The sequence below is a fragment of the Herpailurus yagouaroundi genome, unplaced genomic scaffold, assembly GCF_014898765.1.
Source record: "Herpailurus yagouaroundi ecotype Mexico unplaced genomic scaffold, PumYag 188, whole genome shotgun sequence".
NCBI classification, from domain to species: Eukaryota; Metazoa; Chordata; class Mammalia; order Carnivora; family Felidae; genus Herpailurus; species Herpailurus yagouaroundi.
This window is the reverse complement of record NW_024412419.1, coordinates 8,659,720-8,672,576: the sequence shown is the minus strand read 5'-3', so window position 1 is coordinate 8,672,576 and position 12,857 is coordinate 8,659,720. Positions and strand designations below refer to the sequence as shown.

The 12,857-nt window shown below is 50.2% G+C and overlaps 1 protein-coding gene across 2 annotated transcripts in view; it reads right to left on the bottom strand.

The window, feature by feature from the left end:
* The window catches only part of GREB1 (growth regulating estrogen receptor binding 1), a 147,569-nt gene that overhangs the window by 119,091 nt on the left and 15,621 nt on the right, over positions 1-12,857 (bottom strand). The gene's annotated exons all lie outside the window — the stretch shown is intronic.

Sequence of the window (12,857 nt, the reverse complement as noted above, 5' to 3'; positions counted from 1 at the left end):
AAAAAAAAAAATTTCACCTTGATTAAAAATTTTAAAAAAATTTTAAAAAGGCTTCGCATTTCTGGCAACGGTTCCGAGGGTAACTCCACCACCTTGTGCTGTGGAAACGTCACCAGCTGCGGGCTGGGAGTCACCTCGTAACAGAGCACGTGAGACTGAACCAAGATGCTTTTCTAGGGACACAGAGGGCAAAGTGACGGGCAGCGAGGAAAGTCTCACCGACGGTGATGGTGGTCACACCCACAGAGGTCCTCGCAGTGCGTCGGGAACTGGGCACACACCTGGGGTGTATTATCTCATTTAATCCCCATGACATCCCTAAGAAACAGGACTACTGTTACTCCGCCAGCTCACGGTTGGGGGTACCCACCCAAGTATCGATGTATCTATGAGGAGTGTCTGTTCTGGACCACATGTGGGTCTGCTGTTTCATTAGTAATGGTCCCTGTCCCCAAGAAGCTGTCTCGGGATGGAAGGGAGCAGGCGAGTCCACGCAGAAGGAGGAGGCAGCACAGCAGTGGAGAGTCCTGGGAACAAAGGCGGCATGAGAAGCAGGTGCTGTGCTCATCCCGCACCCCCACCCCCGAATCCACCCTAGTTCGAGCCAACCTTGCCCTGAGTTCACAGTCGTCCACCTGGAATGCCATCCCCTGCCCCGTCCCCACCCCCTCATTGGTTTTCAGGGACGTAGAGCCAATGTGCCTGGGTTGGATCCCCAGTTCTGCCTTTACTGGCTATGTCGCCTTGGGGGGGAAGACTCGACTTTCTTTGAGCCTCAGCTCAGATAGGGATGATGGTGTAACACCAGAAAGGCTATGACCTCTGCAAAAATGTTGGATGGACGTGGACAGAGAATGACCTTCACCAAAGTCTGGCTCCCCAAGGCCATTCACAAGGAAAAGCTTTGTTCTCAAAGAGACTATGGGAGGGGGTGAGCCTGGGCCTCACGCTGAGGCCCAGCTTACAGGAGCCAACTCCAAGGGATTCCACTGGCCAGAGGTGGGCACTATAAGCACCAAAAACAATCATCACTTCACCGAATGGGGCCCTCTGACTGTGTTAACAATCCATACGTTCATTAAAAATACAACAACGACCCTCCCTGGTCAACTCTGGAGGATGCTGGGAACAAACCCGTTATTCTGAAACCTGGTGGATAAAGAGAAGGAGCCAAACACTTTTCCTGCTTCTCCCACCTAAACTGTATTGTGGAGCAGCCAAAGAGTGATGACAGAAAGTCCTCCGTAAGAATGCCAGCAGCTGGGTGGCCGGGTGGCTGAGTCGGTTAAGCGTCCGACTCGTGATTTCAGCTCAGGTCACCATCTCGCGCTTTGTGCGTTCGAGCCCCACATCAGGCTCAGCACTGCCAGCACGGAGCCAGTTTGGGATTCTCTCTCTCCCTCTCTCTCTCTGCCCCCCTCCCGTTCATGTTCTCTCTCTCAAAATAGGTAAGTAAGCACGAACAAATTTTTAAAAACAAAATAAATTAAAAAGAATGCTGGCAACTACGTGAAGAAGGAATTATAAATCAGGGTATCATCATTTTGCAGCCCCTAATGAAATCAGGATCTTGGCTGTGACCATCAGCAGTGGCTAAATCCAGTGCTGAAAGGCTGATGGGGAGTTTTTAAATGGATAGATCAGGCTCACGATGCCTGGACCCATTGGACCCATGGGCTGATCCCAACATCACAGAGGGGGACAACCAGACCCGAGGTGCCTTCCGTGGTGATGCAAGATAAGGTCCAAATCATCACTTGGACATCTCTGGCCAAACACTGGACCTCTACATGAAGCTACCAATTTACTGCATACACAGGGGGAAAGGTAGATATTAAACAGCAGCCCGCGGATGCAATCGATAAATCCGGAAAGCGGGGGACTGCAAGAGACAAAAATGACCTGGTGTTCTCAACAAATAAATGGCAAGGAGACACAAATAATAACAAAGGAAGAACTTATCTTCCTAAGATAAGGACTTTTCAATAAATTGCAACATACGGCCCTTGTTTGGATCCTGATTCCAACAAGCAAACCAACTGCAAAAACATCCTCAAGATACATCCGGGGAAACCGAATCCTAATTGGACAGTTCTGATCATAAGGAATTACTGTTAATGTCTTCTTTAGGAGTGGTCATGGCTTCTTGAAAAAGAGAATCCCTTTAGAGATACCCGCAAAAGTACTTTCAGGTTGGTTTTGTTGTGTTCGTTTTGTTTCTGGTAATTGAAGTTGGGTGGAACTGAATTGTGTCGACACGCAACGTGGCATTCGTTTCAGGTGTGAAAACCCAGCGACTCAACAAGTTCGTGTGTCACGTGGTGCTCGCGAGGGTGGCTGCCACGGTCACCTTACAACCCTATCACAAAGCCACTGACCACACACACGCCACTGCTCCACCGCGGAAGTACGTTTGGATGCAACCACGTATCCCGCATTTGCCTTACAATAACCCAGCAAGGAAAAGAAAGCTGTTTGAGGCGCGGTGGGACAGACACAACAGGAATTCCACGGGTTGCTCATTTTTTCTGAGATGCGAAATGCTTATGTGGAGGCTCGTTATGAGAATTCTTCTTTCTTTTGTGTACGTTGACAATTTTCCATGATAGAAGGCCGAAAAAAGAGAAAAGGCAGATTTGGCCCCGGGGCTCCGGGATTTAGGGGCAAGTGGTCATTTCTGGCAAGTCAGTGGTCAGTCGGTCTGGACCGAGTTTCCAGGTGCTCTGTGCTCCAGGAGACACCCCCAAGGGCATTCCCGGCAGGCGGGGGGCAGGCGGGGGCAGGCGGGGGACTCTGTTCCAGCAACGACTGGCTCTGGAAAAACATCGTCTTCGACGTGGTTGAGGCCACATCTCTCTGGTTTATATTGGCTCCAAGATGATGTTTTGTTTTCTTTTGTTTTCTTTGCTTTCGCTCTAAGCATAGGTTTAGACTACGCTGTCCCGGACGGTGACTGCTTGTTCCTGGAAGGACTGTGCGTGTTCTTGTTTGGCTGGCTACCACGCAGAAGTCGGTGTGGCAATCCCGAGACGTCAGGAAGGATGTGAAGCCAGCCTTCCCTGGGCCACGTGCAGGGCAGAGGGGAGGCCGCTTGTGCGGCCGCTGGAGAGCCGGTAGGGTACGGCTGTGCTAGGAAACGAGCTCCGGGAAACACTCCAGGGTCACACTCCTGTGTCCCAGATGCATGGGGTGGGGAGGGGCGGCTGTGGGGCAAGGCCAGCCCTGGTTGAAAGGACTGAGGTTTCTCCCCGGAAAGAATCAGAAATTCCAGCTGCCGAGGGTCTCTGGAGAAGGAAGATCTAGTGATGGAAAGTGGACACGAAGAGCCTGGTACGCGGCACTGGGGCCACGGTGGGCACAGGGCTGGAGACCTCCTACACTAGGAAAGTGGGCTAGAAGCTGGCTAGAAGCCTCTGGAAACAATGACATCCACTATGCAGTTTGGTGCCTTCCAGGTTAGAAATGCCTCCAGGGATCATTTCTTCCACACGTTATTGTAAAGCAACACAACCCAGGTTTAGATGACTTACAGAACTAGGGAGAGACCAGACTCCCCACTTGAAGTAATTCAGGAGAGCGCGAAACAGGCGTTTGCTCCTCCACCCCAAGGCCAGTACGGCAACAGCAGTAACAGTTCCCAAATTCCACGGTCTGGGGATCCCCGCCTCGTGAAGGGGCAGGACAGGTTTGGTGGGGACCTCGGGGCGGGAGGGGGGGAGGCGGGGGAGGGACTCTGAGAAGCAGGAGGTGCCACGGGACTCCTGTATCAGCCATAATAATACCCATTTCCCGGAACAGCAAGTTCCGGACGAGTTCTCGGAAACAGTAACAACAGCAAGAAGTGAAACGATGCAGGTTCGCTTTAAGTGTTTATTTAAAAAAAAATTTTTTTTAACGTTTATTTATTGTTGGGACAGAGAGAGACAGAGCATGAACGGGGAAGGGGCAGAGAGAGAGGGAGACACAGAATCCGAAAGAGGCTCCAGGCTCTGAGCTGTCAGCACAGAGCCCGACGTGGGGCTCGAACTCACGGACCGCGAGATCATGACCTGAGCCGAAGTCGGCCGCTTAACCGACGAAGCCACCCAGGCGCCCCAATTGTTTCTTGATTTCAAACATAATGCACCTGATCTCGTGGCCAGACCGGAGTAGACAGTCCCTGCAGGGCCGCTTTCGTCATTACTATTTATTCTCCGTTTCGTTGTTGCTGGTGCGAGAGACCCTCCGTGAGGAAATGTCAGTGCTTCTCCTATTACCTGCTCGGCAAAACCAGTCACGTGGTGTTTTAATTCCTTGGTTACGTGGGTTATTAACTATCGTGTAATTCTGTATCGAAATCAGAGTATTTAAACGCAGAAGGCGACATCAATACTTTGTACTTAAGAGGGCGCCTGCTGTGGGCGCAACTCTGATCCTGCAAGGGAGTTCTCGGCCGCAGCGCAACTGCAGTGTGTCCGGAGTGTCGGGAAAGGGCTGCACACCTGCGGGATGGTTGGCGAGGAGGCAGGAGCCCTGGACTCGAACCTGCTGCACGTACTCTATTCTGGAGCCAGTTATGTAACCTTCCCCAGGCCTCCACGACCTCATCCGTGAAACAGGGCTGATGAAGTCCCGCCCTCAGGCTTTCTGCCGGAAGTGGAAGCGGCAGGTATAAAGTGCTCAGCGCTGTGCCGGGCACCTGGCAACAACCAGATGCCCAGGAGGCGGCGGTGGCAGCAGCAGCCACAGCAGGGCCGGCCTCATCCTGGTTCCACCTGCTCTGCCTCCATTTGCTCATCGGAGACCCAACAGCTGCCCGAAGGGGACGTGGTCACAGTCACTGACTCTAACCACCTCATTTGTATAGGAGAACGAGACCCCAGGCCTGGGTGGCTCAGTCGGTTAAGTGTCTGCCTTCGGCTCAGGCCACGATCTCATGGCTCACGGGTTCAAGCCCCGCATCGGGCTCTGCGCTGAACTGCGGGGCCTGCTTCCGATCCTCTCTCCCCTTCTCTCTCTGCCCCTCCCCTGTTCTCTTGCTCTCTCTCTCTTTAAAAAAAAAGAAAGAAAGAAAAAAGAAAAGAAAATTGAGACCCCAGAGGACTCCATCATCGTTGACACTAGATAAACTGAAGATACTCACTTAACATTCAATTTTAGAAAAAACAAAACAAAACACCTTGACCTTCAGATGTGTGCCGGTACAACTCCCTCCATCGGGAATGTGTGTTTCTCTTCACCTGTCCCAAGTGCTAACTTAAAGTCCTAACTCAGGGGGCACCTAGGTGTCTCCGTCAATTAAGCATCAAACTTTTGTTCAGGTCATGATCTCAAGTTTCATGGGTTCAAGCACAGAGGCTGCTTGGGATCCTCTCTGTCTCTCTCTCTCTCTCCCCGCCCCTTCCCTGCTCACACTTTCTCTCCCTCTCAAAATAAATAAACTTTAAAAAATGAAAACAAAAAAAAATAAAATGCTAACTCAGATGACCTTCCTCCATGAAACTCTCCATGACATTTCCAGCCAAAAGCGCTCGCTCCTCACTCCTGCATTCCCACGATACCTTTGTGGTATCTTACCTCCTTCTACTGCAAGACCAGGCCTTATTCTTTTTTTCCTGGCCACCAGATATCCCAATGCTTAAGCATAACAAACTTTTTATAAATGAAGGGAGGAGAGAGGAGGGCTTCATCTCCTGTGGACAAAGCCACCCCCAATTCCTAACCACTTGCAAAGGCATCTGGTCTGGTGAAAACATAATACACCAGCAAAACCTTAGTGTCATCCATTTGCCACAGTGGGTTTCCCATCACACAATTAACAAAACACCATTGATCAGGAAGGGTGTGCGGAAAGGACTGCCCAGGAGGTCAATCATGGGAAGAGAAGCTTTGATTCACGGGCCTGGGCAGCAGCTACCTGCACTGGCCTTACTGATGAGAAAGCGTGGCTGGTGCCCCTTGGGCCACTGGCACAGGTTCAACGCCGGAAAAAGCTTCTGCGCACAGCGTGGCCACTCCCCCCTCTGCTCGGCTCCGTGTTAACTACCTGCTTATGTGTCCCGCCCCCATCCCAAACCACGCTTCTCAACGATAGGAAACCCCACCGTCTACACCCAAGCAAGACTGAAGGAGGAATGCACTAGCTGATGCACTGCGACAGGAAATACTACCACTGGGCCAGAGGACGGCATCGCTGAGCGGGACCCCCAACCTCCCAGTCTCACCCTCATCTTCCAGGTGACAGAATTCTCACCCAAAGAGGCCCAGGAAGTCGGCGACTAAATCCCACCTAACCCCAGATTCCCAACTGTGCCAAACTAAGGAATCCAATATGGAAGAAAATCCACAGCAACACGTGTTCATGTTACATTTTCAGAAAACATTTTCTTGCATGTATAGGTACCCAGTGCACATGCTCACACCTCCGGGGAACATTTTTATTTACTTCTAAACCCACCCCAGCAAACCCAGGCTTGGGAGACAGTGGGGCCATTACATGTGAACTCACAAGCCTCTCCTACTCGGCCTTTCAGGACGAAATGCATTTAGTCCACCAAGTGACCCCAAAGGTGAGGACGCAGGTATGTATCTTGCAATCATGCATCCACTCGATGGCCTTGAGAAGACATCTGTGCCCAAAGATCAAGCCGCTGTAACTCGTCTGAGAGCAGGACTCAGGACGTGAATGATGTGTGGCCTCATTTGTCTCTGCTCGTGCAAGGGAATCCCGGCCTGCCCCTCCTGGGGCACTGCACAGATGCCTCCCCTCCCCCAACCCCCAGTCCCCCACCCACAACAGAGGGAGGGAAGAGGGGAGGAAACGGGCGTTCTCTCTCACCCGAGAGAGTGAAAGTCTGAAGTCAATTCCAGCATCCATGAAAGGCAGGAAGGCAAAGGAAGGAGCAGTCCTTGGCTTTTCTCCGGATGCGTGTGTAACGTATCAGGTGCTTGCCAGGTGCCCTGGGTCACGGAAGTGTGCAGAGCTGGGGAGTGAAAGGCAGACCCTTCCTGCTCGGCCAGCAAGGACTTAGGCCTGCCCGCCTCAGTGCTTTACCTTAATACCCTTTCCCCTGCTTCTGTAGTCTGAACAATAAGCTTCAAACAGAGGAGACAAAAGAGATCAGAGAATGTCTGCAAACACAGGGAGGGTTTCTTAGAAGACTAGGACTCTTGGGAATGCAAGCTGGTGCAGCCACTCTGGAAAACAGGATGGAGGGTCCTCAAAAAACTAAAAATAGAACCGCCCTATGACCCAGCAATTGCACTACTAGGCATTTATCCACGGGATATAGGTGTGCTGTTTTGAAGGGACACATGCACCCCCATGTTTATAGCAGCGCTATCGACAATAGCCAAAGTCTAGAAAGAGCCCAAATGTCCCTCATGGATGAATACACACACACACACACACACACACATACACACACACACACACACACACACACACACACACACACACAATGGAGTATTACTCAGCAGTCAAAAAGAATGAAATGCTGCCCTTTGCAACTACGTGGATGGAACTGGAGGGTGTTATGCTAAGTGAAATTAGTCAGAGAAAGACAAAAATCATGACTTCACTCATGTGAGGGCTTTAAGAGACAAAACAGATGAACACAAGGGAAACAAAAATAATATAAAAACAGGGAGGGGGACAAAACAGAAGAGACTCGTAAATATGGAGAACAAACTGAGGGTTACTGGAGGGGGTGTGGGAGGGGGGATGGGCTACATGGGGGAGGGGCACTAAGGAATCTACCCCTGAAATCACTGCTGCACAATATGCTAATTCGGACGTAAAATCTTAAAAAGTAAAAAATAAAATTAAAAAACCAAAGGAGACGAGGACTCTGCCAGACTTTCAAATGGGGAGCGCGTGGATAAGCAAGAGAAGGGAGGTCACCCCATGAACGGCCCTCAGTGCCTCAAATTCTTGAAATGCTACGAATCTGGCAAATCGAGGAAAGACACGAAGGAAACACCAGTCATGGCTAAGGCCCAGAAAAGCTTATACTGACTCCTACCCATGTATAAATCTTGACTGGGGGGGGGGGGGGACCCAGGAAGGCCACCTGCCAGCCAGCTTAGAAAACCACCGGCTGGACAGTCAAAGGCTGGGAAGGAAGCTTCACAGGGAGCATCAGGTTTTCAGAGGCAGCTTGGGAGGCAGACCACTAACCCGACCACCCACCCCACTCCCACCCACCCTCTTCAACCCCAAGAGCAGCTTCCCATTGCTTTGCAGTGAGATTCTCTCACCCTTTAACAAACCCTGAGAGGTCCGCCTGGGCAGGCCCCCACCTGGCCGCACCCCTCTGCCTCCTGCAGGCACTTGCCACACGGGCCGTGCCCTTGGATGCTCACAGTTTCCCAGGTCAGGACAAACCGCCCTCCCCCACAGCCTCACGGTTACTGCCAACTATCTTCGGATCACGTCCCAGTCTAGATCAGGCTGTGATGCTCTCCTGGAACTTTCTTCCCACTTAAGGACATTCCTCCGTGCCCATTCAGGGGTCATCTGATAGTCTCTCTCCCCCACTCAACGGCACTCCTTGCACACAGGGGCCATGTGTGTTTGGCTCACCAGTCTGTCCCTGGGACCTGACACACTACGGCTGCTAAACAAGTATTTGTCATAACAATAAACAAACGTGATGCCTTCACATTAAAAAGGATGAGATCTTGCCGTCTGTGACAACATGGACAGACCTAGAGGGTCTATTATGCTAAGTGAAGTAAGTCAGACAGAGAAAGACAATTACCGTTCGATTTCACTCATATGTGGAGCCTAAAACACAGGGGCGCCTGGGTGGCTCAGACAGTTAAGCGTCCAACTTCAGCTCAGGTCACGATCTCACGCACGGTTCGTGAGTTCGAGGCACACGTCGGCTCTGTGCCGACAGCTCAGAGCCTGGAGCCTGCTTCGGATTCTGTCTCCTTCTCTCTCTGCCCTCCCCTCTTGTGCTCTGTCTCTCTGTCTCCCAAAAATGAATAAATGTTATAAATATTTTTTTAAGAACAAGTGAATTAAATAAACAAAAAAGCAGAATCAAACCTTTAAACACTGAAAACAGACCGATAATTGCCAGGAGCCCAAGATAGCAAAATGAATGCAGGAGACAGTAGACACAGGCTTCCAGTTACGGAAAAAGGAAGTCATGGGGACGAAAGGATATTGGGAACACAGTCAACAGCACTGTAATGGAATCGCACGGTCATAAAGTAGCTTGTTGAATCACTCTGTTGTACAACCTGAAACTAATGTCCCGTTCCGTGTCAACTGTCCTCCAGCAAAAATTAGAAACAAATAAAAGTAAAGAGAAGAGCGAGGGGCCCCTGGGTGCCTCAGTCGGCTAAGAGTCCTACTTGATTTCTGCTCAGATCATGATCTCACAGCCGTGGGACAGAGCCCCACGTCACAGCCCCACCGTGGAGCCTGCTTGGGATTCTCTCTCTCCCTCTGCCCCTCCCCCTGCCCCCCCCAAAAAAAAACATTTTAAAAAAGGTTAAAAAATGATCCCTTTAATGCCAGACTGTCACTTTCTCATTGTAGGACTGTAAGCAAATCACTCTGTCTCCCTGCACCACCCTGAAGGTTTGCCAACACCAAACATAATCATCTTCCCTGATTGCATAGCTATTAAGGCGTACTTTCCTATTACTTTTCTTCCAGTATCTGTGTGCAAGCAAGTGCGAACATTGTTGCCATTTGTTATCATTTATTGATTTGTTACTACCAGATTTCAAGGACAGGATCAATACTCTGGCGCTTTGTCTATTCTTGATCACCCTCTTGATGTGGGTGTACCTTTCTCTAAACGTGTGAAAAATAATAGAGACTTGGAAATGTTTTTGATGAGTCATCACAAAAATAACACCGAATCACAATTAAAAGCTGGAAGGAAATGTTATGGTTATTCCGGTGAAATATGTCAAGATCCAAAGAGAATTTCCAGATAATGGACAGCAGCACCTGCTAAACCGACTCACATTTCCTGGCTTTCTGGTGACTCTCTGTTTCTGCCACATCGGGAATCTGCCACCGGCTTTCAGGCGCTCTTTCCCCCAAAGTCACCCGAAATGCCACTATCCTTTTTTCTTTTTTTAAGTTCTGTTTTCCCCACAAAAACTGGCCACTAGAATTTCTAAGGAAACCCATGGAAAGGTAAATGATGTCTTCCAGACATCTTAAAACCATAAGGGTATCTGGACTGGGGAGGTCATCTCTGACCTAGGGCACACAAGGAGCCCGTATCCAAAGCGGGGGTGCTAAGGCAGGGAGGGTAGCATCTCCTGCGGCCACACGACCATCCTCTGAAAACCGGTCCTCGTCGCCAATCAACGTCTGCCGTAGCCCCTTCTCTTCGGTCACTGGCAATGAAGTAGGACAGCCCAGGGGCACCAACACAGCCTTGACTCCGGACAGGCATCGGTGTGAACGCCAGCCGCACCCCTCCCCCTGCATGACCCCATCAGCGTGGCTTTCGCGGCCTCCGTCCCTCAACTATGAGACAGAGACGATACAACTTGCCTGGCGGGCTTGTTACAATAATTATGCACTCGCTCGGCCTCCTATGTGCCTTCACTAGATGAAGATAACAACGTAGGTGGAGAGACAGAGTATCTGGTCCGAGGTGTGTGGTCGGTAAATATCTTCCCAGGTGTAATCGTTGCCTCTATTCAAGGAGCACGTAAATGAACTGAGCAAGGCTCCGTGTTGTCCCAGTTCTGTGCACGTAAACAGAAATCCGGGCTCTAACAAGTTAAAAATCAGGCCGGCACCAACAGAAATAAAAAGGGGACCCTAGGAGTAGGATTCCTGAAGAGAAAAAGCAGCAAGGACCTGCCAAGAAGTAGGCACTTACGCGTCTGCAGTTGGACACACCTCAAGATTATCTTCCTAAAAAGCGTATTGCAAAATAGAACCTAAAACCACCTTCCGTCTAGAGGGAACCGGGTCATAGGAATACAGAGAGAAACAGGAAACGTCTTAAAATGCTGGACACCCCACCATGGAAAGAATCCCGCTCCCCAAGAACTGAGATGCCCACCCCACCCCCCAAGGCACATCCTTTTGCCCCTCGTCACCCCTGCGGTAATTTACTCAAAGATGCTCAGGACGTAAAAACGAACAAACGCGAAGTCGGTAGGGCGCACCGCTGATTAAACAGGGTCCCTTCATGAAAAACCTGAACAAGCTCATTGGCCGATTCCAGGAGGCCAGGGCGCCCTGCTCGGTCCAGCAGGTGCCGGGATGAGGGAGCCCTGGTGCCCGCCCTCCAGGAGCTGGGCGAGCAGGGCGGGGAGGCACCCGTGACGTGTGACAGTAACACAGCACAAAGGCAGAGCTCGTCCCCGCAGGATCTGTGACTCGCAGATGGGACCTCCGGCCCAGCCCAAGTCACATCACAGCTGAAGATGGGGAGTGAACTGGCAGTTCGCCCACTGTTCCTTCCTCTGGCATCTCGGGCTCGCACAGAAATCCAACGGCAGCTTGCCAGAACTCTCTACACCTTCTCTTGTTTCTTAGCCAAAAGCCGGCCTAGGGAAATGTGCCGGGGACCTGCCTGCTGGTCTCCTTGGTCAGACTTCTCCCTTGGTCAGACGTCTCCCTTGGTCAGACTTCTCCCTTGGTCAGACTTCTCCCAGAGAGGGGCCCTGTGGGGGGCAGAAGTCTGACCAGCATCCACTCCCTGCCCTGAAGACATCAAGTGCCCTGGAACAGCTCCACAAAACTCTGCAAATCTCAGGGTTCCCTTTTCTCTGCGGCCAAAACCACTTTAACTAATAAAGTAACAATATGTTACTTGAATGATACTTTTGGAACATTCCTGTTACCAAAGCAGATCATTTTTAGCTACAGCAACAATTCTTTACTAACCGGAAAAGGCAACCGTACCACTTTAATTTTTTTAAAGCAATGTTTCTACAATGCAAAGAAATTATGTAAAAAGGGATTATGATAGCACACAACTATCAAAATTTGTGGGGAAGGATATTTACAGTAATGACCTGCTTAAAGTTTCCTTGTACATCTACAGGAAAATCACATGTATAATATATGATAGTCTGGGTAATACGTCTATTATTTACATATACACTTAAAAAAACAAGAACTTACGGGGCACCTGGGTGGCTCAGTCTGTTAAGCGTCCAACTTCGGCTCAGGTCATCGTCTCACGGTCCGTGAGTTCAAGCCCAGTGTTGGGCTCTGTGCTGACAGCTCAGAGCCTGGAGCCTGCTTCGCATTCTGTATCTCCCTCTCTCTCTCTGCCCCTCCCCTGCTCACTCTCCCCCTCTCCCTCCCTCTCTCTCTCAAAAATAAATAATCATTTTTTTTTTTAATAAAAATAAACAGGGGTGCCTGGATGGTTCGGTCGATTAAGTGACTGACTTCAGCTCAGGTCATGATCTCACGGTTCATGGGTTCGAGTCCCCCATGGGGCTCTGTGCTGACAGCTCAGAGTCTGGAGCCTGCTTCGGATTCTGTGTCTCCCTCTCTGCCCCTTCCCTGCTCTCTGTCCCTCTCTGTCTCCATCTCAAAAATAAATAAGCATTAAAAAATGTATTTTAATATTTTTTTTAAACAAGACCTTATTTCTAGGTGGAGGAATTAGTTTTCTGTTTTGCACCTGTCTGTATTTTATACGTTTTTCTGCAGTTAACTCGTATAACATTTGAAATGTGAGAGAAAGGCTTTCTAGTGTTTTCATCGGCTAAGTAGACCAATTTCCCTCAGAACAAAACAGAGAGACCGAGGTAAATGGTCAAGGCAAATACGACTGATCAGCTCTTGCCTGGAATTCATAGCATGATGGAAACCCGGCTCTCCGGGGTTCCCTGTGGGGAGACCCGTTAGACCCTCGGGGCAAAGGACA